The sequence below is a fragment of the Oncorhynchus keta genome, chromosome 33 (genome assembly GCF_023373465.1).
Source record: "Oncorhynchus keta strain PuntledgeMale-10-30-2019 chromosome 33, Oket_V2, whole genome shotgun sequence".
Classification (NCBI taxonomy): domain Eukaryota; kingdom Metazoa; phylum Chordata; class Actinopteri; order Salmoniformes; family Salmonidae; genus Oncorhynchus; species Oncorhynchus keta.
In genome coordinates, this window is record NC_068453.1 from 3,468,357 (window position 1) to 3,488,498 (window position 20,142).

The window sequence follows — 20,142 nt, forward strand, 5'->3', positions numbered from 1 at the left end:
GGGTTTACATACAGCAACTACAGTTTTTTAAATTCAGTTTGCCACTTCAAAATACAGGATGAGGTGGCCGAGTGGTTAAGGCGATGGACTGCTAATCCATTGTGCTCTGCATGCATGGGTTCGAATCCCATCCTCATCGTTTCACAAACACTGTAACAATTAAATTTCTGTGCTTTATTTTATTGGCACTGGAAGATTTTGACTTTCACAAACACTGGTAAAATTGCTGACTGCCACAGCGAGAGCACAGGACTTGGTATCTGAGTGGTTAAGGCGATGGACTGCTAATCCATTGTGCTCTGCATGCATGGGTTAGAATCTCATTGTATAACAATTAAAATTCTGTGCTTTTTTTGGCACTGAAAGATTTTGACTTTCACAAACACTGGTAGAATTGCTGACTGCCACAGCGAGAGCACAGGACTTGGTATCTGAGTGGTGAAGGCGATGAACTGCATGTGTGGATTATAACACCAACCTCTTCACAAAACATTTGTTATTTCCTCTCTTACATGGCCCCACATGAATATAGAATCCCTGCGCAATCCTAGAGTGACTAATAAGATTCAGGTATTGAAGAATAGCTTCACCAAGGGCAACCTCAATGGTGGGATTTGAACCGACACCTCAACACACTTAATCAAGCACTTGAGACCACTCGGCCTGACAACACGTTTGTTAAATGTCTCGATGGGATCGACACATGGCCTTGCCATTGCTCTGCCGAAATTTCATTGATTTCAATCTAGGGTTTACATACAGCAACTACAGTTTTTTAAATTCATTTGCCACTTCAAAATACAGGATGAGGTGGCCGAGTGGTTAAGGCGATGGACTGCTAATCCATTGTGCTCTGCATGCATGGGTTCGAATCCCATCCTCATCGTGTAACAATTACATTTCTGTGCTTTATTTTGGCACTGGAAGATTTTGACTTTCACAAACACTGGTAAAATTGCTGACTGCCACAGCGAGAGCACAGGACTTGGTATCTGAGTGGTGAAGGCGATGAACTGCATGTGTGGATTAAAACACCAACCTCTTCACAAAACATTTGTTATTTCCTCTCTTACATGGCCCCACATGAATATAGAATCGCTGCGCAATCCTAGAGTGACTAATAAGATTCAGGTATTGAAGAATAGCTTCACCAAGGGCAACCTCAATGGTGGGATTTGAACCGACACCTCAACACACTTAATCAAGCACTTGAGACCACTCGGCCTGACAACACGTTTGTTAAATGTCTCGATGGGATCGACACATGGCCTTGCCATTGCTCTGCCGAAATTTCATTGATTTCAATCTAGGGTTTACATACAGCAACTACAGTTTTTTAAATTCATTTGCCACTTCAAAATACAGGATGAGGTGGCCGAGTGGTTAAGGCGATGGACTGCTAATCCATTGTGCTCTGCATGCATGGGTTCGAATCCCATCCTCATCGTGTAACAATTAAATTTCTGTGCTTTATTTTGGCACTGGAAGATTTTGACTTTCACAAACACTGGTAAAATTGCTGACTGCCACAGCGAGAGCACAGGACTTGGTATCTGAGTGGTTAAGGCGATGGACTGCTAATCCATTGTGCTCTGCATGCATGGGTTAGAATCTCATTGTATAACAATTAAAATTCTGTGCTTTTTTTGGCACTGGAAGATTTTGACTTTCACAAACACTGGTAAAATTGCTGACTGCCACAGCGAGAGCACAGGACTTGGTATCTGAGTGGTGAAGGCGATGAACTGCATGTGTGGATTATAACACCAACCTCTTCACAAAACATTTGTTATTTCCTCTCTTACATGGCCCCACATGAATATAGAATCCCTGCGCAATCCTAGAGTGACTAATAAGATTCAGGTATTGAAGAATAGCTTCACCAAGGGCAACCTCAATGGTGGGATTTGAACCGACACCTCAACACACTTAATCAAGCACTTGAGACCACTCGGCCTGACAACACGTTTGTTAAATGTCTCGATGGGATCGACACATGGCCTTGCCATTGCTCTGCCGAAATTTCATTGATTTCAATCTAGGGTTTACATACAGCAACTACAGTTTTTTAAATTCATTTGCCACTTTTACAGGATGAGGTGGCCGAGTGGTTAAGGCGATGGACTGCTAATCCATTGTGCTCTGCATGCATGGGTTCGAATCCCATCCTCATCGTGTAACAATTAAATTTCTGTGCTTTATTTTGGCACTGGAAGATTTTGACTTTCACAAACACTGGTAAAATTGCTGACTGCCACAGCGAGAGCACAGGACTTGGTATCTGAGTGGTGAAGGCGATGAACTGCATGTGTGGATTATAACACCAACCTCTTCACAAAACATTTGTTATTTCCTCTCTTACATGGCCCCACATGAATATAGAATCCCTGCGCAATCCTAGAGTGACTAATAAGATTCAGGTATTGAAGAATAGCTTCACCAAGGGCAACCTCAATGGTGGGATTTGAACCGACACCTCAACACACTTAATCAAGCACTTGAGACCACTCGGCCTGACAACACGTTTGTTAAATGTCTCGATGGGATCGACACATGGCCTTGCCATTGCTCTGCCGAACTTTCATTGATTTCAATCTAGGGTTTACATACAGCAACTACAGTTTTTTAAATTCATTTGCCACTTCAAAATACAGGATGAGGTGGCCGAGTGGTTAAGGTGATGGACTGCTAATCCATTGTGCTCTGCATGCATGGGTTTGAATCCCATCCTCATCGTGTAACAATTACATTTCTGTGCTTTATTTTGGCACTGGTAGATTTTGACTTTCACAAACACTGGTAAAATTGCTGACTGCCACAGCGAGAGCACAGGACTTGGTATCTGAGTGGTTAAGGCGATGGACTGCTAATCCATTGTGCTCTGCATGCATCGGTTAGAATCTCATTGTATAAAAATTAAAATTCTGTGCTTTATTTTGGCACTGAAAGATTTTGACTTTCACAAACACTTGTAAAATTGCTGACTGACACAGCGAGAGCACAGGACTTGGTATCTGAGTGGTGAAGGCGATGAACTGCATGTGTGGATTATAACACGAACCTCTTCACAAAACATTTGTTATTTCCTGTCTTACATGGCCCCACATGAATATAGAATCCCTGCGCAATCCTAGAGTGACTAATAAGATTCAGGTATTGAAGAATAGCTTCACCAAGCAACCTCAATGGTGGGATTTGAACCGACACCTCAACACACTTAATCAAGCACTTGAGACCACTCGGCCTGACAACACGTTTGTTAAATGTCTCGATGGGATCGACACATGGCCTTGCCATTGCTCTGCCGAAATTTCATTGATTTCAATCTAGGGTTTACATACAGCAACTACAGTTTTTTAATTCATTTGCCACTTCAAAATACAGGATGAGGTGGCCGAGTGGTTAAGGCGATGGACTGCTAATCCATTGTGCTCTGCATGCATGGGTTCGAATCCCATCCTCATCGACTGTAACAATTAAATTTCTGTGCTTTATTTTGGCACTGGAAGATTTTGACTTTCACAAACACTGGTAAAATTGCTGACTGCCACAGCGAGAGCACAGGACTTGGTATCTGAGTGGTGAAGGCGATGAACTGCATGTGTGGATTATAACACCAACCTCTTCACAAAACATTTGTTATTTCCTCTACATGGCCCCACATGAATATAGAATCCCTGCTGCAATCCTAGAGTGACTAATAAGATTCAGGTATTGAAGAATAGCTTCACCAAGGGCAACCTCAATGGTGGGATTTGAACCGACACCTCAACACACTTAATCAAGCACTTGAGACCACTCGGCCTGACAACACGTTTGTTAAATGTCTCGATGGGATCGACACATGGCCTTGCCATTGCTCTGCCGAAATTTCATTGATTTCAATCTAGGGTTTACATACAGCAACTACAGTTTTTTAAATTCATTTGCCACTTCAAAATACAGGATGAGGTGGCCGAGTGGTTAAGGCGATGGACTGCTAATCCATTGTGCTCTGCATGCATGGGTTCGAATCCCATCCTCATCGTGTAACAATTAAATTTCTGTGCTTTATTTTGGCACTGGAAGATTTTGACTTTCACAAACACTGGTAAAATTGCTGACTGCCACAGCGAGAGCACAGGACTTGGTATCTGAGTGGTGAAGGCGATGAACTGCATGTGTGGATTATAACACCAACCTCTTCACAAAACATTTGTTATTTCCTCTCTTACATGGCCCCACATGAATATAGAATCCCTGCGCAATCCTAGAGTGACTAATAAGATTCAGGTATTGAAGAATAGCTTCACCAAGGGCAACCTCAATGGTGGGATTTGAACCGACACCTCAACACACTTAATCAAGCACTTGAGACCACTCGGCCTGACAACACGTTTGTTAAATGTCTCGATGGGATCGACACATGGCCTTGCCATTGCTCTGCCGAAATTTCATTGATTTCAATCTAGGGTTTACATACAGCAACTACAGTTTTTTAAATTCATTTGCCACTTCAAAATACAGGATGAGGTGGCCGAGTGGTTAAGGCGATGGACTGCTAATCCATTGTGCTCTGCATGCATGGGTTCGAATCCCATCCTCATCGTGTAACAATTAAATTTCTGTGCTTTATTTTGGCACTGGAAGATTTTGACTTTCACAAACACTGGTAAAATTGCTGACTGCCACAGCGAGAGCACAGGACTTGGTATCTGAGTGGTTAAGGCGATGGACTGCTAATCCATTGTGCTCTGCATGCATGGGTTAGAATCTCATTGTATAACAATTAAAATTCTGTGCTTTATTTTGGCACTGGAAGATTTTGACTTTCACAAACACTGGTAAAATTGCTGACTGCCACAGCGAGAGCACAGGACTTGGTATCTGAGTGGTGAAGGCGATGAACTGCATGTGTGGATTATAACACCAACCTCTTCACAAAACATTTGTTATTTCCTCTCTTACATGGCCCCACATGAATATAGAATCCCTGCGCAATCCTAGAGTGACTAATAAGATTCAGGTATTGAAGAATAGCTTCACCAAGGGCAACCTCAATGGTGGGATTTGAACCGACACCTCAACACACTTAATCAAGCACTTGAGACCACTCGGCCTGACAACACGTTTGTTAAATGTCTCGATGGGATCGACACATGGCCTTGCCATTGCTCTGCCGAAATTTCATTGATTTCAATCTAGGGTTTACATACAGCAACTACAGTTTTTTAAATTCATTTGCCACTTCAAAATACAGGATGAGGTGGCCGAAAGGCGATGGACTGCTAATCCATTGTGCTCTGATGCATGGGTTCGAATCCCATCCTCATCGGTAACAATAAATTTCTGTGCTTTATTTTGGCACTGGAAGATTTTGAATCCAAACACTGTGCTGACTGCCATGCATTGGGTTTAAGGCGAATCCCATCCTCATCATGTGTAACAATTAAATTTCTGTGCTTTATTTTGGCACTGGAAGATTTTGACTTTCACAAACACTGGTAAAATTGCTGACTGCCACAGCGAGAGCACAGGACTTGGTATCTGAGTGGTGAAGGCGATGAACTGCATGTGTGGATTATAACACCAACCTCTTCACAAAACATTTGTTATTTCCTCTCTTACATGGCCCCACATGAATATAGAATCCCTGCGCAATCCTAGAGTGACTAATAAGATTCAGGTATTGAAGAATAGCTTCACCAAGGGCAACCTCAATGGTGGGATTTGAACCGACACCTCAACACACTTAATCAAGCACTTGAGACCACTCGGCCTGACAACACGTTTGTTAAATGTCTCGATGGGATCGACACATGGCCTTGCCATTGCTCTGCCGAAATTTCATTGATTTCAATCTAGGGTTTACATACAGCAACTACAGTTTTTTAAATTCATTTGCCACTTCAAAATACAGGATGAGGTGGCCGAGTGGTTAAGGCGATGGACTGCTAATCCATTGTGCTCTGCATGCATGGGTTCGAATCCCATCCTCATCGTGTAACAATTAAATTTCTGTGCTTTATTTTGGCACTGGAAGATTTTGACTTTCACAAACACTGGTAAAATTGCTGACTGCCACAGCGAGAGCACAGGACTTGGTATCTGAGTGGTGAAGGCGATGAACTGCATGTGTGGATTATAACACCAACCTCTTCACAAAACATTTGTTATTTCCTCTCTTACATGGCCCCACATGAATATAGAATCCCTGCGCAATCCTAGAGTGACTAATAAGATTCAGGTATTGAAGAATAGCTTCACCAAGGGCAACCTCAATGGTGGGATTTGAACCGACACCTCAACACACTTAATCAAGCACTTGAGACCACTCGGCCTGACAACACGTTTGTTAAATGTCTCGATGGGATCGACACATGCCCTTGCCATTGCTCTGCCGAAATTTCATTGATTTCAATCTAGGGTTTACATACAGCAACTACAGTTTTTTAAATTCAATTGCCACTTTAAAATACAGGATGAGGTGGCCGAGTGGTTAAGGCGATGGACTGCTAATCCATTGTGCTCTGCATGCATGGGTTCGAATCCCATCCTCATCGTGTAACAATTAAATTTCTGTGCTTTATTTTGGCACTGGAAGATTTTGAATTTCACAAAAACTGGTAAAATTGCTGACTGCCACAGCGAGAGCACAGGACTTGGTATCTGAGTGGTGAAGGCGATGAACTGCATGTGTGGATTATAACACCAACCTCTTCACAAAACATTTGTTATTTCCTCTCTTACATGGCCCCACATGAATATAGAATCCCTGCGCAATCCTAGAGTGACTAATAAGATTCAGGTATTGAAGAATAGCTTCACCAAGGGCAACCTCAATGGTGGGATTTGAACCGACACCTCAACACACTTAATCAAGCACTTGAGACCACTCGGCCTGACAACACGTTTGTTAAATGTCTCGATGGGATCGACACATGGCCTTGCCATTGCTCTGCCGAAATTTCATTGATTTCAATCTAGGGTTTACATACAGCAACTACAGTTTTTTAAATTCATTTGCCACTTCAAAATACAGGATGAGGTGGCCGAGTGGTTAAGGCGATGGACTGCTAATCCATTGTGCTCTGCATGCATGGGTTCGAATCCCATCCTCATCGTGTAACAATTAAATTTCTGTGCTTTATTTTGGCACTGGAAGATTTTGACTTTCACAAACACTGGTAAAATTGCTGACTGCCACAGCGAGAGCACAGGACTTGGTATCTGAGTGGTGAAGGCGATGAACTGCATGTGTGGATTATAACACCAACCTCTTCACAAAACATTTGTTATTTCCTCTCTTACATGGCCCCACATGAATATAGAATCCCTGCGCAATCCTAGAGTGACTAATAAGATTCAGGTATTGAAGAATAGCTTCACCAAGGGCAACCTCAATGGTGGGATTTGAACCGACACCTCAACACACTTAATCAAGCACTTGAGACCACTCGGCCTGACAACACGTTTGTTAAATGTCTCGATGGGATCGACACATGGCATTGCTTGCCATTGCTCTGCCGAACTTTCATTGATTTCAATCTAGGGTTTACATACAGCAACTACAGTTTTTTAAATTCATTTGCCACTTTTTGACTTTCCAAAATACAGGATGAGGTGGCCTGAGTGGTTAAGGCGATGGACTGCTAATCCATTGTGCTCTGCATGCATGGGTTCGAATCCCATCCTCATCGTGTAACAATTAAATTTCTGTGCTTTATTTTGGCACTGGAAGATTTTGACTTTCACAAACACTGGTAAAATTGCTGACTGCCACAGCGAGAGCACAGGACTTGGTATCTGAGTGGTGAAGGCGATGAACTGCATGTGTGGATTATAACACCAACCTCTTCACAAAACATTTGTTATTTCCTCTCTTACATGGCCCCACATGAATATAGAATCCCTGCGCAATCCTAGAGTGACTAATAAGATTCAGGTATTGAAGAATAGCTTCACCAAGGGCAACCTCAATGGTGGGATTTGAACCGACACCTCAACACACTTAATCAAGCACTTGAGACCACTCGGCCTGACAACACGTTTGTTAAATGTCTCGATGGGATCGACACATGGCCTTGCCATTGCTCTGCCGAAATTTCATTGATTTCAATCTAGGGTTTACATACAGCAACTACAGTTTTTTAAATTCATTTGCCACTTCAAAATACAGGATGAGGTGGCCGAGTGGTTAAGGCGATGGACTGCTAATCCATTGTGCTCTGCATGCATGGGTTAGAATCTCATTGTATAACAATTAAAATTCTGTGCTTTATTTTGGCACTGGAAGATTTTGACTTTCACAAACACTGGTAAAATTGCTGACTGCCACAGCGAGAGCACAGGACTTGGTATCTGAGTGGTGAAGGCGATGAACTGCATGTGTGGATTATAACACCAACCTCTTCACAAAACATTTGTTATTTCCTCTCTTACATGGCCCCACATGAATATAGAATCCCTGCGCAATCCTAGAGTGACTAATAAGATTCAGGTATTGAAGAATAGCTTCACCAAGGGCAACCTCAATGGTGGGATTTGAACCGACACCTCAACACACTTAATCAAGCACTTGAGACCACTCGGCCTGACAACACGTTTGTTAAATGTCTCGATGGGATCGACACATGGCCTTGCCATTGCTCTGCCGAAATTTCATTGATTTCAATCTAGGGTTTACATACAGCAACTACAGTTTTTTAAATTCATTTGCCACTTCAAAATACAGGATGAGGTGGCCGAGTGGTTAAGGCGATGGACTGCTAATCCATTGTGCTCTGCATGCATGGGTTCGAATCCCATCCTCATCGTGCCTCATCACTGTAACAATTAAATTTCTGTGCTTTATTTTGGCACTGGAAGATTTTGACTTTCACAAACACTGGTAAAATTGCTGACTGCCACAGCGAGAGCACAGGACTTGGTATCTGAGTGGTGAAGGCGATGAACTGCATGTGTGGATTATAACACCAACCTCTTCACAAAACATTTGTTATTTCCTCTCTTACATGGCCCCACATGAATATAGAATCCCTGCGCAATCCTAGAGTGACTAATAAGATTCAGGTATTGAAGAATAGCTTCACCAAGGGCAACCTCAATGGTGGGATTTGAACCGACACCTCAACACACTTAATCAAGCACTTGAGACCACTCGGCCTGACAACACGTTTGTTAAATGTCTCGATGGGATCGACACATGGCCTTGCCATTGCTCTGCCGAACTTTCATTGATTTCAATCTAGGGTTTACATACAGCAACTACAGTTTTTTAAATTCATTTGCCACTTCAAAATACAGGATGAGGTGGCCGAGTGGTTAAGGCGATGGACTGCTAATCCATTGTGCTCTGCATGCATGGGTTCGAATCCCATCCTCATCGTGTAACAATTAAATTTCTGTGCTTTATTTTGGCACTGGAAGATTTTGACTTTCACAAACACTGGTAAAATTGCTGACTGCCACAGCGAGAGCACAGGACTTGGTATCTGAGTGGTGAAGGCGATGAACTGCATGTGTGGATTATAACACCAACCTCTTCACAAAACATTTGTTATTTCCTCTCTTACATGGCCCCACATGAATATAGAATCCCTGCGCAATCCTAGAGTGACTAATAAGATTCAGGTATTGAAGAATAGCTTCACCAAGGGCAACCTCAATGGTGGGATTTGAACCGACACCTCAACACACTTAATCAAGCACTTGAGACCACTCGGCCTGACAACACGTTTGTTAAATGTCTCGATGGGATCGACACATGGCCTTGCCATTGCTCTGCCGAAATTTCATTGATTTCAATCTAGGGTTTACATACAGCAACTACAGTTTTTTAAATTCATTTGCCACTTCAAAATACAGGATGAGGTGGCCGAGTGGTTAAGGCGATGGACTGCTAATCCATTGTGCTCTGCATGCATGGGTTCGAATCCCATCCTCATCGTGTAACAATTAAATTTCTGTGCTTTATTTTGGCACTGGAAGATTTTGACTTTCACAAACACTGGTAAAATTGCTGACTGCCACAGCGAGAGCACAGGACTTGGTATCTGAGTGGTGAAGGCGATGAACTGCATGTGTGGATTATAACACCAACCTCTTCACAAAACATTTGTTATTTCCTCTCTTACATGGCCCCACATGAATATAGAATCCCTGCGCAATCCTAGAGTGACTAATAAGATTCAGGTATTGAAGAATAGCTTCACCAAGGGCAACCTCAATGGTGGGATTTGAACCGACACCTCAACACACTTAATCAAGCACTTGAGACCACTCGGCCTGACAACACGTTTGTTAAATGTCTCGATGGGATCGACACATGGCCTTGCCACACATGGCCTTGCCATTGCTCTGCCGAACTTTCATTGATTTCAATCTAGGGTTTACATACAGCAACTACAGTTTTTTAAATTAATTTGCCACTTCCAAAATACAGGATGAGGTGGCTGAGTGGTTAAGGCGATGGACTGCTAATCCATTGTGCTCTGCATGCATGGGTTCGAATCCCATCCTCATCGTGTAACAATTAAATTTCTGTGCTTTATTTTGGCACTGGAAGATTTTGACTTTCACAAACACTGGTAAAATTGCTGACTGCCACAGCGAGAGCACAGGACTTGGTATCTGAGTGGTGAAGGCGATGAACTGCATGTGTGGATTATAACACCAACCTCTTCACAAAACATTTGTTATTTCCTCTCTTACATGGCCCCACATGAATATAGAATCCCTGCGCAATCCTAGAGTGACTAATAAGATTCAGGTATTGAAGAATAGCTTCACCAAGGGCAACCTCAATGGTGGGATTTGAACCGACACCTCAACACACTTAATCAAGCACTTGAGACCACTCGGCCTGACAACACGTTTGTTAAATGTCTCGATGGGATCGACACATGGCCTTGCCATTGCTCTGCCGAAATTTCATTGATTTCAATCTAGGGTTTACATACAGCAACTACAGTTTTTTAAATTCATTTGCCACTTCAAAATACAGGATGAGGTGGCCGAGTGGTTAAGGCGATGGACTGCTAATCCATTGTGCTCTGCATGCATGGGTTCGAATCCCATCCTCATCGTGTAACAATTAAATTTCTGTGCTTTATTTTGGCACTGGAAGATTTTGACTTTCACAAACACTGGTAAAATTGCTGACTGCCACAGCGAGAGCACAGGACTTGGTATCTGAGTGGTTAAGGCGATGGACTGCTAATCCATTGTGCTCTGCATGCATGGGTTAGAATCTCATTGTATAACAATTAAAATTCTGTGCTTTTTTTGGCACTGGAAGATTTTGACTTTCACAAACACTGGTAAAATTGCTGACTGCCACAGCGAGAGCACAGGACTTGGTATCTGAGTGGTGAAGGCGATGAACTGCATGTGTGGATTATAACACCAACCTCTTCACAAAACATTTGTTATTTCCTCTCTTACATGGCCCCACATGAATATAGAATCCCTGCGCAATCCTAGAGTGACTAATAAGATTCAGGTATTGAAGAATAGCTTCACCAAGGGCAACCTCAATGGTGGGATTTGAACCGACACCTCAACACACTTAATCAAGCACTTGAGACCACTCGGCCTGACAACACGTTTGTTAAATGTCTCGATGGGATCGACACATGCCCTTGCCATTGCTCTGCCGAATTTTCATTGATTTCAATCTAGGGTTTACATACAGCAACTACAGTTTTTTAAATTCATTTGCCACTTCAAAATAAAGGATGAGGTGGCCGAGTGGTTAAGGCGATGGACTGCTAATCCATTGTGCTCTGCATGCATGGGTTCGAATCCCATCCTCATTGTGTAACAAGTAGAATTCTGTGCTTTTTTTGGCACTGAAAGATTTTGACTTTCACAAACACTGGTAAAATTGCTGACTGCCACAGCGAGAGCACAGGACTTGGTATCTGAGTGGTGAAGGCGATGAACTGCATGTGTGGATTATAACACCAACCTCTTCACAAAACATTTGTTATTTCCTCTCTTACATGGCCCCACATGAATATAGAATCCCTGCGCAATCCTAGAGTGACTAATAAGATTCAGGTATTGAAGAATAGCTTCACCAAGGGCAACCTCAATGGTGGGATTTGAACCGACACCTCAACACACTTAATCAAGCACTTGAGACCACTCGGCCTGACAACACGTTTGTTAAATGTCTCGATGGGATCGACACATGGCCTTGCCATTGCTCTGCCGAAATTTCATTGATTTCAATCTAGGGTTTACATACAGCAACTACAGTTTTTTAAATTCATTTGCCACTTCAAAATACAGGATGAGGTGGCCGAGTGGTTAAGGCGATGGACTGCTAATCCATTGTGCTCTGCATGCATGGGTTCGAATCCCATCCTCATCGTGTAACAATTAAATTTCTGTGCTTTATTTTGGCACTGGAAGATTTTGACTTTCACAAACACTGGTAAAATTGCTGACTGCCACAGCGAGAGCACAGGACTTGGTATCTGAGTGGTGAAGGCGATGAACTGCATGTGTGGATTATAACACCAACCTCTTCACAAAACATTTGTTATTTCCTCTCTTACATGGCCCCACATGAATATAGAATCCTGCGCAATCCTAGAGTGACTAATAAGATTCAGGTATTGAAGAATAGCTTCACCAAGGGCAACCTCAATGGTGGGATTTGAACCGACACCTCAACACACTTAATCAAGCACTTGAGACCACTCGGCCTGACAACACGTTTGTTAAATGTCTCGATGGGATCGACACATGGCCTTGCCATTGCTCTGCCGAACTTTCATTGATTTCAATCTAGGGTTTACATACAGCAACTACAGTTTTTTAAATTCATTTGCCACTTCAAAATACAGGATGAGGTGGCCGAGTGGTTAAGGCGATGGACTGCTAATCCATTGTGCTCTGCATGCATGGGTTCGAATCCCATCCTCATCGTGTAACAATTAAATTTCTGTGCTTTATTTTGGCACTGGAAGATTTTGACTTTCACAAACACTGGTAAAATTGCTGACTGCCACAGCGAGAGCACAGGACTTGGTATCTGAGTGGTTAAGGCGATGGACTGCTAATCCATTGTGCTCTGCATGCATGGGTTAGAATCTCATTGTATAACAATTAAAATTCTGTGCTTTTTTTGGCACTGGAAGATTTTGACTTTCACAAACACTGGTAAAATTGCTGACTGCCACAGCGAGAGCACAGGACTTGGTATCTGAGTGGTGAAGGCGATGAACTGCATGTGTGGATTATAACACCAACCTCTTCACAAAACATTTGTTATTTCCTCTCTTACATGGCCCCACATGAATATAGAATCCCTGCGCAATCCTAGAGTGACTAATAAGATTCAGGTATTGAAGAATAGCTTCACCAAGGGCAACCTCAATGGTGGGATTTGAACCGACACCTCAACACACTTAATCAAGCACTTGAGACCACTCGGCCTGACAACACGTTTGTTAAATGTCTCGATGGGATCGACACATGGCCTTGCCATTGCTCTGCCGAAATTTCATTGATTTCAATCTAGGGTTTACATACAGCAACTACAGTTTTTTAAATTCATTTGCCACTTCAAAATACAGGATGAGGTGGCCGAGTGGTTAAGGCGATGGACTGCTAATCCATTGTGCTCTGCATGCATGGGTTCGAATCCCATCCTCATCGTGTAACAATTAAATTTCTGTGCTTTATTTTGGCACTGGAAGATTTTGACTTTCACAAACACTGGTAAAATTGCTGACTGCCACAGCGAGAGCACAGGACTTGGTATCTGAGTGGTGAAGGCGATGAACTGCATGTGTGATTATAACACCAACCTCTTCACAAAACATTTGTTATTTCCTCTCTTACATGGCCCCACATGAATATAGAATCCTGCGCAATCCTAGAGTGACTAATAAGATTCAGGTATTGAAGAATAGCTTCACCAAGGGCAACCTCAATGGTGGGATTTGAACCGACACCTCAACACACTTAATCAAGCACTTGAGACCACTCGGCCTGACAACACGTTTGTTAAATGTCTCGATGGGATCGACACATGGCCTTGCCATTGCTCTGCCGAAATTTCATTGATTTCAATCTAGGGTTTACATACAGCAACTACAGTTTTTTAAATTCATTTGCCACTTCAAAATACAGGATGAGGTGGCCGAGTGGTTAAGGCGATGGACTGCTAATCCATTGTGCTCTGCATGCATGGGTTCGAATCCCATCCTCATCGTGTAACAATTAAATTTCTGTGCTTTATTTTGGCACTGGAAGATTTTGACTTTCACAAACACTGGTAAAATTGCTGACTGCCACAGCGAGAGCACAGGACTTGGTATCTGAGTGGTATACCTGTATAACAATTAAAATTCTGTGCTTTTTTTGCACTGAAAGATTTTGACTGAGTGGTGAAGGCGATGAACTGCATGTGTGGATTATAACACCAACCTCTTCACAAAACATTTGTTATTTCCTCTCTTACATGGCCCCACATGAATATAGAATCCCTGCGCAATCCTAGAGTGACTAATAAGATTCAGGTATTGAAGAATAGCTTCACCAAGGGCAACCTCAATGGTGGGATTTGAACCGACACCTCAACACACTTAATCAAGCACTTGAGACCACTCGGCCTGACAACACGTTTGTTAAATGTCTCGATGGGATCGACACATGGCCTTGCCATTGCTCTGCCGAACTTTCATTGATTTCAATCTAGGGTTTACATACAGCAACTACAGTTTTTTAAATTCATTTTCCAGGATGAGGTGGCCGAGTGGTTAAGGCGATGGACTGCTAATCCATTGTGCTCTGCATGCATGGGTTCGAATCCCATCCTCATCGTGTAACAATTAAATTTCTGTGCTTTATTTTGGCACTGGAAGATTTTGACTTTCACAAACACTGGTAAAATTGCTGACTGCCACAGCGAGAGCACAGGACTTGGTATCTGAGTGGTGAAGGCGATGAACTGCATGTGTGGATTATAACACCAACCTCTTCACAAAACATTTGTTATTTCCTCTCTTACATGGCCCCACATGAATATAGAATCCCTGCGCAATCCTAGAGTGACTAATAAGATTCAGGTATTGAAGAATAGCTTCACCAAGGGCAACCTCAATGGTGGGATTTGAACCGACACCTCAACACACTTAATCAAGCACTTGAGACCACTCGGCCTGACAACACGTTTGTTAAATGTCTCGATGGGATCGACACATGGCCTTGCCATTGCTCTGCCGAACTTTCATTGATTTCAATCTAGGGTTTACATACAGCAACTACAGTTTTTTAAATTCATTTGCCACTTCAAAATACAGGATGAGGTGGCCGAGTGGTTAAGGCGATGGACTGCTAATCCATTGTGCTCTGCATGCATGGGTTCGAATCCCATCCTCATCGTGTAACAATTAAATTTCTGTGCTTTATTTTGGCACTGGAAGATTTTGACTTTCACAAACACTGGTAAAATTGCTGACTGCCACAGCGAGAGCACAGGACTTGGTATCTGAGTGGTGAAGGCGATGAACTGCATGTGTGGATTATAACACCAACCTCTTCACAAAACATTTGTTATTTCCTCTCTTACATGGCCCCACATGAATATAGAATCCCTGCGCAATCCTAGAGTGACTAATAAGATTCAGGTATTGAAGAATAGCTTCACCAAGGGCAACCTCAATGGTGGGATTTGAACCGACACCTCAACACACTTAATCAAGCACTTGAGACCACTCGGCCTGACAACACGTTTGTTAAATGTCTCGATGGGATCGACACATGGCCTTGCCATTGCTCTGCCGAAATTTCATTGATTTCAATCTAGGGTTTACATACAGCAACTACAGTTTTTTAAATTCATTTGCCACTTCAAAATACAGGATGAGGTGGCCGAGTGGTTAAGGCGATGGACTGCTAATCCATTGTGCTCTGCATGCATGGGTTCCCATCCTCATCGAATCTGTGCCATCCTCATCCACAGTTGGTAACAATTAAATTTGCTGTGCTTTATTTTGGCACTGGAAGATTTTGACTTTCACAAACACTGGTAAAATTGCTGACTGCCACAGCGAGAGCACAGGACTTGGTATCTGAGTGGTGAAGGCGATGAACTGCATGTGTGGATTATAACACCAACCTCTTCACAAAACATTTGTTATTTCCTCTCTTACATGGCCCCACATGAATATAGAATCCCTGCGCAATCCTAGAGTGACTAATAAGATTCAGGTATTGAAGAATAGCTTCACCAAGGGCAACCTCAATGGTGGGATTTGAACCGACACCTCAACACACTTAATCAAGCACTTGAGACCACTCGGCCTGACAACACGTTTGTTAAATGTCTCGATGGGATCGACACATGGCCTTGCCATTGCTCTGCCGAACTTTCATTGATTTCAATCTAGGGTTTACATACAGCAACTACAGTTTTTTAAATTCATTTGCCAGGATGAGGTGGCCGAGTGGTTAAGGCGATGGACTGCTAATCCATTGTGCTCTGCATGCATGGGTTCGAATCCCATCCTCATCGTGTAACAATTAAATTTCTGTGCTTTATTTTGGCACTGGAAGATTTTGACTTTCACAAACACTGGTAAAATTGCTGACTGCCACAGCGAGAGCACAGGACTTGGTATCTGAGTGGTGAAGGCGATGAACTGCATGTGTGGATTATAACACCAACCTCTTCACAAAACATTTGTTATTTCCTCTCTTACATGGCCCCACATGAATATAGAATCCCTGCGCAATCCTAGAGTGACTAATAAGATTCAGGTATTGAAGAATAGCTTCACCAAGGGCAACCTCAATGGTGGGATTTGAACCGACACCTCAACACACTTAATCAAGCACTTGAGACCACTCGGCCTGACAACACGTTTGTTAAATGTCTCGATGGGATCGACACATGGCCTTGCCATTGCTCTGCCGAACTTTCATTGATTTCAATCTAGGGTTTACATACAGCAACTACAGTTTTTTAAATTCATTTGCCACTTCAAAATACAGGATGAGGTGGCCGAGTGGTTAAGGCGATGGACTGCTAATCCATTGTGCTCTGCATGCATGGGTTCGAATCCCATCCTCATCGTGTAACAATTAAATTTCTGTGCTTTATTTTGGCACTGGAAGATTTTGACTTTCACAAACACTGGTAAAATTGCTGACTGCCACAGCGAGAGCACAGGACTTGGTATCTGAGTGGTGAAGGCGATGAACTGCATGTGCACTGGATTATAACACTGCAACCTCTTCACAAAACATTTGTTATTTCCTCTCTTACATGGCCCCACATGAATATAGAATCCCTGCGCAATCCTAGAGTGACTAATAAGATTCAGGTATTGAAGAATAGCTTCACCAAGGGCAACCTCAATGGTGGGATTTGAACCGACACCTCAACACACTTAATCAAGCACTTGAGACCACTCGGCCTGACAACACGTTTGTTAAATGTCTCGATGGGATCGACACATGGCCTTGCCATTGCTCTGCCGAACTTTCATTGATTTCAATCTAGGGTTTACATACAGCAACTACAGTTTTTTAAATTCATTTGCCACTTCAAAATACAGGATGAGGTGGCCGAGTGGTTAAGGCGATGGACTGCTAATCCATTGTGCTCTGCATGCATGGGTTCGAATCCCATCCTCATCTCATCTGTGCTTTAACAATTAAATTTCTGTGCTTTATTTTGGCACTGGAAATCTCATTTTGACTTTCACAAACACTGGTAAAATTGCTGACTGCCACAGCGAGAGCACAGGACTTGGTATCTGAGTGGTGAAGGCGATGAACTGCATGTGTGGATTATAACACCAACCTCTTCACAAAACATTTGTTATTTCCTCTCTTACATGGCCCCACATGAATATAGAATCCCTGCGCAATCCTAGAGTGACTAATAAGATTCAGGTATTGAAGAATAGCTTCACCAAGGGCAACCTCAATGGTGGGATTTGAACCGACACCTCAACACACTTAATCAAGCACTTGAGACCACTCGGCCTGACAACACGTTTGTTAAATGTCTCGATGGGATCGACACATGGCCTTGCCATTGCTCTGCCGAAATTTCATTGATTTCAATCTAGGGTTTACATACAGCAACTACAGTTTTTTAAATTCATTTGCCACTTCAAAATACAGGATGAGGTGGCCGAGTGGTTAAGGCGATGGACTGCTAATCCATTGTGCTCTGCATGCATGGGTTCGAATCCCATCCTCATCGTGTAACAATTAAATTTCTGTGCTTTATTTTGGCACTGGAAGATTTTGACTTTCACAAACACTGGTAAAATTGCTGACTGCCACAGCGAGAGCACAGGACTTGGTATCTGAGTGGTGAAGGCGATGAACTGCATGTGTGGATTATAACACCAACCTCTTCACAAAACATTTGTTATTTCCTCTCTTACATGGCCCCACATGAATATAGAATCCCTGCGCAATCCTAGAGTGACTAATAAGATTCAGGTATTGAAGAATAGCTTCACCAAGGGCAACCTCAATGGTGGGATTTGAACCGACACCTCAACACACTTAATCAAGCACTTGAGACCACTCGGCCTGACAACACGTTTGTTAAATGTCTCGATGGGATCGACACATGGCCTTGCCATTGCTCTGCCGAAATTTCATTGATTTCAATCTAGGGTTTACATACAGCAACTACAGTTTTTTAAATTCATTTGCCACTTCAAAATACAGGATGAGGTGGCCGAGTGGTTAAGGCGATGGACTGCTAATCCATTGTGCTCTGCATGCATGGGTTCGAATCCCATCCTCATCGTGTAACAATTAAATTTCTGTGCTTTATTTTGGCACTGGAAGATTTTGACTTTCACAAACACTGGTAAAATTGCTGACTGCCACAGCGAGAGCACAGCGAGAGCACAGGACTTGAATCTCATTGTATCTGAGTGGTGAAGACTGCCACAGCGAGAGCACAGGACTTGGTATCTGAGTGGTGAGCGATGAACTGCATGTGTGGATTATAACACCAACCTCTTCACAAAACATTTGTTATTTCCTCTCTTACATGGCCCCACATGAATATAGAATCCCTGCGCAATCCTAGAGTGACTAATAAGATTCAGGTATTGAAGAATAGCTTCACCAAGGGCAACCTCAATGGTGGGATTTGAACCGACACCTCAACACACTTAATCAAGCACTTGAGACCACTCGGCCTGACAACACGTTTGTTAAATGTCTCGATGGGATCGACACATGGCCATTGCCATTGCTCTGCCGAACTTTCATTGATTTCAATCTAGGGTTTACATACAGCAACTACAGTTTTTTAAATTTTTGCCATTTCAAAATACAGGATGAGGTGGCTGAGTGGTTAAGGCGATGGACTGCTAATCCATTGTGCTCTGCATGCATGGGTTCGAATCCCATCCTCATCGTGTAAACAATTAAATTTCTGTGCTTTATTTTGGCACTGGAAGATTTTGACTTTCACAAACACTGGTAAAATTGCTGACTGCCACAGCGAGAGCACAGGACTTGGTATCTGAGTGGTGAAGGCGATGAACTGCATGTGTGGATTATAACACCAACCTCTTCACAAAACATTTGTTATTTCCTCTCTTACATGGCCCCACATGAATATAGAATCCCTGCGCAATCCTAGAGTGACTAATAAGATTCAGGTATTGAAGAATAGCTTCACCAAGGGCAACCTCAATGGTGGGATTTGAACCGACACCTCAACACACTTAATCAAGCACTTGAGACCACTCGGCCTGACAACACGTTTGTTAAATGTCTCGATGGGATCGACACATGGCCTTGCCATTGCTCTGCCGAACTTTCATTGATTTCAATCTAGGGTTTACATACAGCAACTACAGTTTTTTAAATTCATTTGCCACTTCAAAATACAGGATGAGGTGGCCGAGTGGTTAAGGCGATGGACTGCTAATCCATTGTGCTCTGCATGCATGGGTTCGAATCCCATCCTCATCGTGTAACAATTAAATTTCTGTGCTTTATTTTGGCACTGGAAGATTTTGACTTTCACAAACACTGGTAAAATTGCTGACTGCCACAGCGAGAGCACAGGACTTGGTATCTGAGTGGTGAAGGCGATGAACTGCATGTGTGGATTATAACACCAACCTCTTCACAAAACATTTGTTATTTCCTCTC

General features: G+C 42.8%; 26 non-coding genes across 26 annotated transcripts; all 26 read left to right on the forward strand.

Moving 5' to 3' along the window:
• Positions 1-57: 57 nt before the first annotated feature.
• On the forward strand, positions 58-139 carry trnas-gcu (transfer RNA serine (anticodon GCU)). Its single transcript has one exon. It is a non-coding gene; the product is annotated as a tRNA-Ser (tRNA).
• Positions 140-804: 665 nt separating this feature from the next.
• trnas-gcu (transfer RNA serine (anticodon GCU)) lies at positions 805-886 on the forward strand. Its single transcript has one exon. It is a non-coding gene; the product is annotated as a tRNA-Ser (tRNA).
• Positions 887-1,365: 479 nt separating this feature from the next.
• trnas-gcu (transfer RNA serine (anticodon GCU)) lies at positions 1,366-1,447 on the forward strand. The gene has a single exon. It is a non-coding gene; the product is annotated as a tRNA-Ser (tRNA).
• Positions 1,448-2,093: 646 nt separating this feature from the next.
• Positions 2,094-2,175, forward strand: trnas-gcu (transfer RNA serine (anticodon GCU)). The gene has a single exon. It is a non-coding gene; the product is annotated as a tRNA-Ser (tRNA).
• Positions 2,176-3,384: 1,209 nt separating this feature from the next.
• trnas-gcu (transfer RNA serine (anticodon GCU)) lies at positions 3,385-3,466 on the forward strand. Its single transcript has one exon. It is a non-coding gene; the product is annotated as a tRNA-Ser (tRNA).
• A 479-nt stretch (positions 3,467-3,945) lies between these two features.
• trnas-gcu (transfer RNA serine (anticodon GCU)) lies at positions 3,946-4,027 on the forward strand. Its single transcript has one exon. It is a non-coding gene; the product is annotated as a tRNA-Ser (tRNA).
• Positions 4,028-4,506: 479 nt separating this feature from the next.
• trnas-gcu (transfer RNA serine (anticodon GCU)) lies at positions 4,507-4,588 on the forward strand. Its single transcript has one exon. It is a non-coding gene; the product is annotated as a tRNA-Ser (tRNA).
• Positions 4,589-5,899: 1,311 nt separating this feature from the next.
• On the forward strand, positions 5,900-5,981 carry trnas-gcu (transfer RNA serine (anticodon GCU)). Its single transcript has one exon. It is a non-coding gene; the product is annotated as a tRNA-Ser (tRNA).
• Positions 5,982-6,460: 479 nt separating this feature from the next.
• On the forward strand, positions 6,461-6,542 carry trnas-gcu (transfer RNA serine (anticodon GCU)). The gene has a single exon. It is a non-coding gene; the product is annotated as a tRNA-Ser (tRNA).
• Positions 6,543-7,021: 479 nt separating this feature from the next.
• trnas-gcu (transfer RNA serine (anticodon GCU)) lies at positions 7,022-7,103 on the forward strand. Its single transcript has one exon. It is a non-coding gene; the product is annotated as a tRNA-Ser (tRNA).
• A 1,610-nt stretch (positions 7,104-8,713) lies between these two features.
• Positions 8,714-8,795, forward strand: trnas-gcu (transfer RNA serine (anticodon GCU)). The gene has a single exon. It is a non-coding gene; the product is annotated as a tRNA-Ser (tRNA).
• A 490-nt stretch (positions 8,796-9,285) lies between these two features.
• trnas-gcu (transfer RNA serine (anticodon GCU)) lies at positions 9,286-9,367 on the forward strand. Its single transcript has one exon. It is a non-coding gene; the product is annotated as a tRNA-Ser (tRNA).
• A 479-nt stretch (positions 9,368-9,846) lies between these two features.
• trnas-gcu (transfer RNA serine (anticodon GCU)) lies at positions 9,847-9,928 on the forward strand. The gene has a single exon. It is a non-coding gene; the product is annotated as a tRNA-Ser (tRNA).
• A 1,056-nt stretch (positions 9,929-10,984) lies between these two features.
• On the forward strand, positions 10,985-11,066 carry trnas-gcu (transfer RNA serine (anticodon GCU)). Its single transcript has one exon. It is a non-coding gene; the product is annotated as a tRNA-Ser (tRNA).
• A 1,210-nt stretch (positions 11,067-12,276) lies between these two features.
• trnas-gcu (transfer RNA serine (anticodon GCU)) lies at positions 12,277-12,358 on the forward strand. Its single transcript has one exon. It is a non-coding gene; the product is annotated as a tRNA-Ser (tRNA).
• A 478-nt stretch (positions 12,359-12,836) lies between these two features.
• trnas-gcu (transfer RNA serine (anticodon GCU)) lies at positions 12,837-12,918 on the forward strand. The gene has a single exon. It is a non-coding gene; the product is annotated as a tRNA-Ser (tRNA).
• A 650-nt stretch (positions 12,919-13,568) lies between these two features.
• trnas-gcu (transfer RNA serine (anticodon GCU)) lies at positions 13,569-13,650 on the forward strand. Its single transcript has one exon. It is a non-coding gene; the product is annotated as a tRNA-Ser (tRNA).
• Positions 13,651-14,127: 477 nt separating this feature from the next.
• On the forward strand, positions 14,128-14,209 carry trnas-gcu (transfer RNA serine (anticodon GCU)). Its single transcript has one exon. It is a non-coding gene; the product is annotated as a tRNA-Ser (tRNA).
• A 529-nt stretch (positions 14,210-14,738) lies between these two features.
• Positions 14,739-14,820, forward strand: trnas-gcu (transfer RNA serine (anticodon GCU)). The gene has a single exon. It is a non-coding gene; the product is annotated as a tRNA-Ser (tRNA).
• A 479-nt stretch (positions 14,821-15,299) lies between these two features.
• trnas-gcu (transfer RNA serine (anticodon GCU)) lies at positions 15,300-15,381 on the forward strand. The gene has a single exon. It is a non-coding gene; the product is annotated as a tRNA-Ser (tRNA).
• A 1,050-nt stretch (positions 15,382-16,431) lies between these two features.
• On the forward strand, positions 16,432-16,513 carry trnas-gcu (transfer RNA serine (anticodon GCU)). Its single transcript has one exon. It is a non-coding gene; the product is annotated as a tRNA-Ser (tRNA).
• A 479-nt stretch (positions 16,514-16,992) lies between these two features.
• trnas-gcu (transfer RNA serine (anticodon GCU)) lies at positions 16,993-17,074 on the forward strand. Its single transcript has one exon. It is a non-coding gene; the product is annotated as a tRNA-Ser (tRNA).
• A 484-nt stretch (positions 17,075-17,558) lies between these two features.
• trnas-gcu (transfer RNA serine (anticodon GCU)) lies at positions 17,559-17,640 on the forward strand. Its single transcript has one exon. It is a non-coding gene; the product is annotated as a tRNA-Ser (tRNA).
• Positions 17,641-18,132: 492 nt separating this feature from the next.
• Positions 18,133-18,214, forward strand: trnas-gcu (transfer RNA serine (anticodon GCU)). Its single transcript has one exon. It is a non-coding gene; the product is annotated as a tRNA-Ser (tRNA).
• A 479-nt stretch (positions 18,215-18,693) lies between these two features.
• On the forward strand, positions 18,694-18,775 carry trnas-gcu (transfer RNA serine (anticodon GCU)). The gene has a single exon. It is a non-coding gene; the product is annotated as a tRNA-Ser (tRNA).
• A 1,102-nt stretch (positions 18,776-19,877) lies between these two features.
• Positions 19,878-19,959, forward strand: trnas-gcu (transfer RNA serine (anticodon GCU)). The gene has a single exon. It is a non-coding gene; the product is annotated as a tRNA-Ser (tRNA).
• The last annotated feature ends 183 nt before the right edge of the window (positions 19,960-20,142 follow it).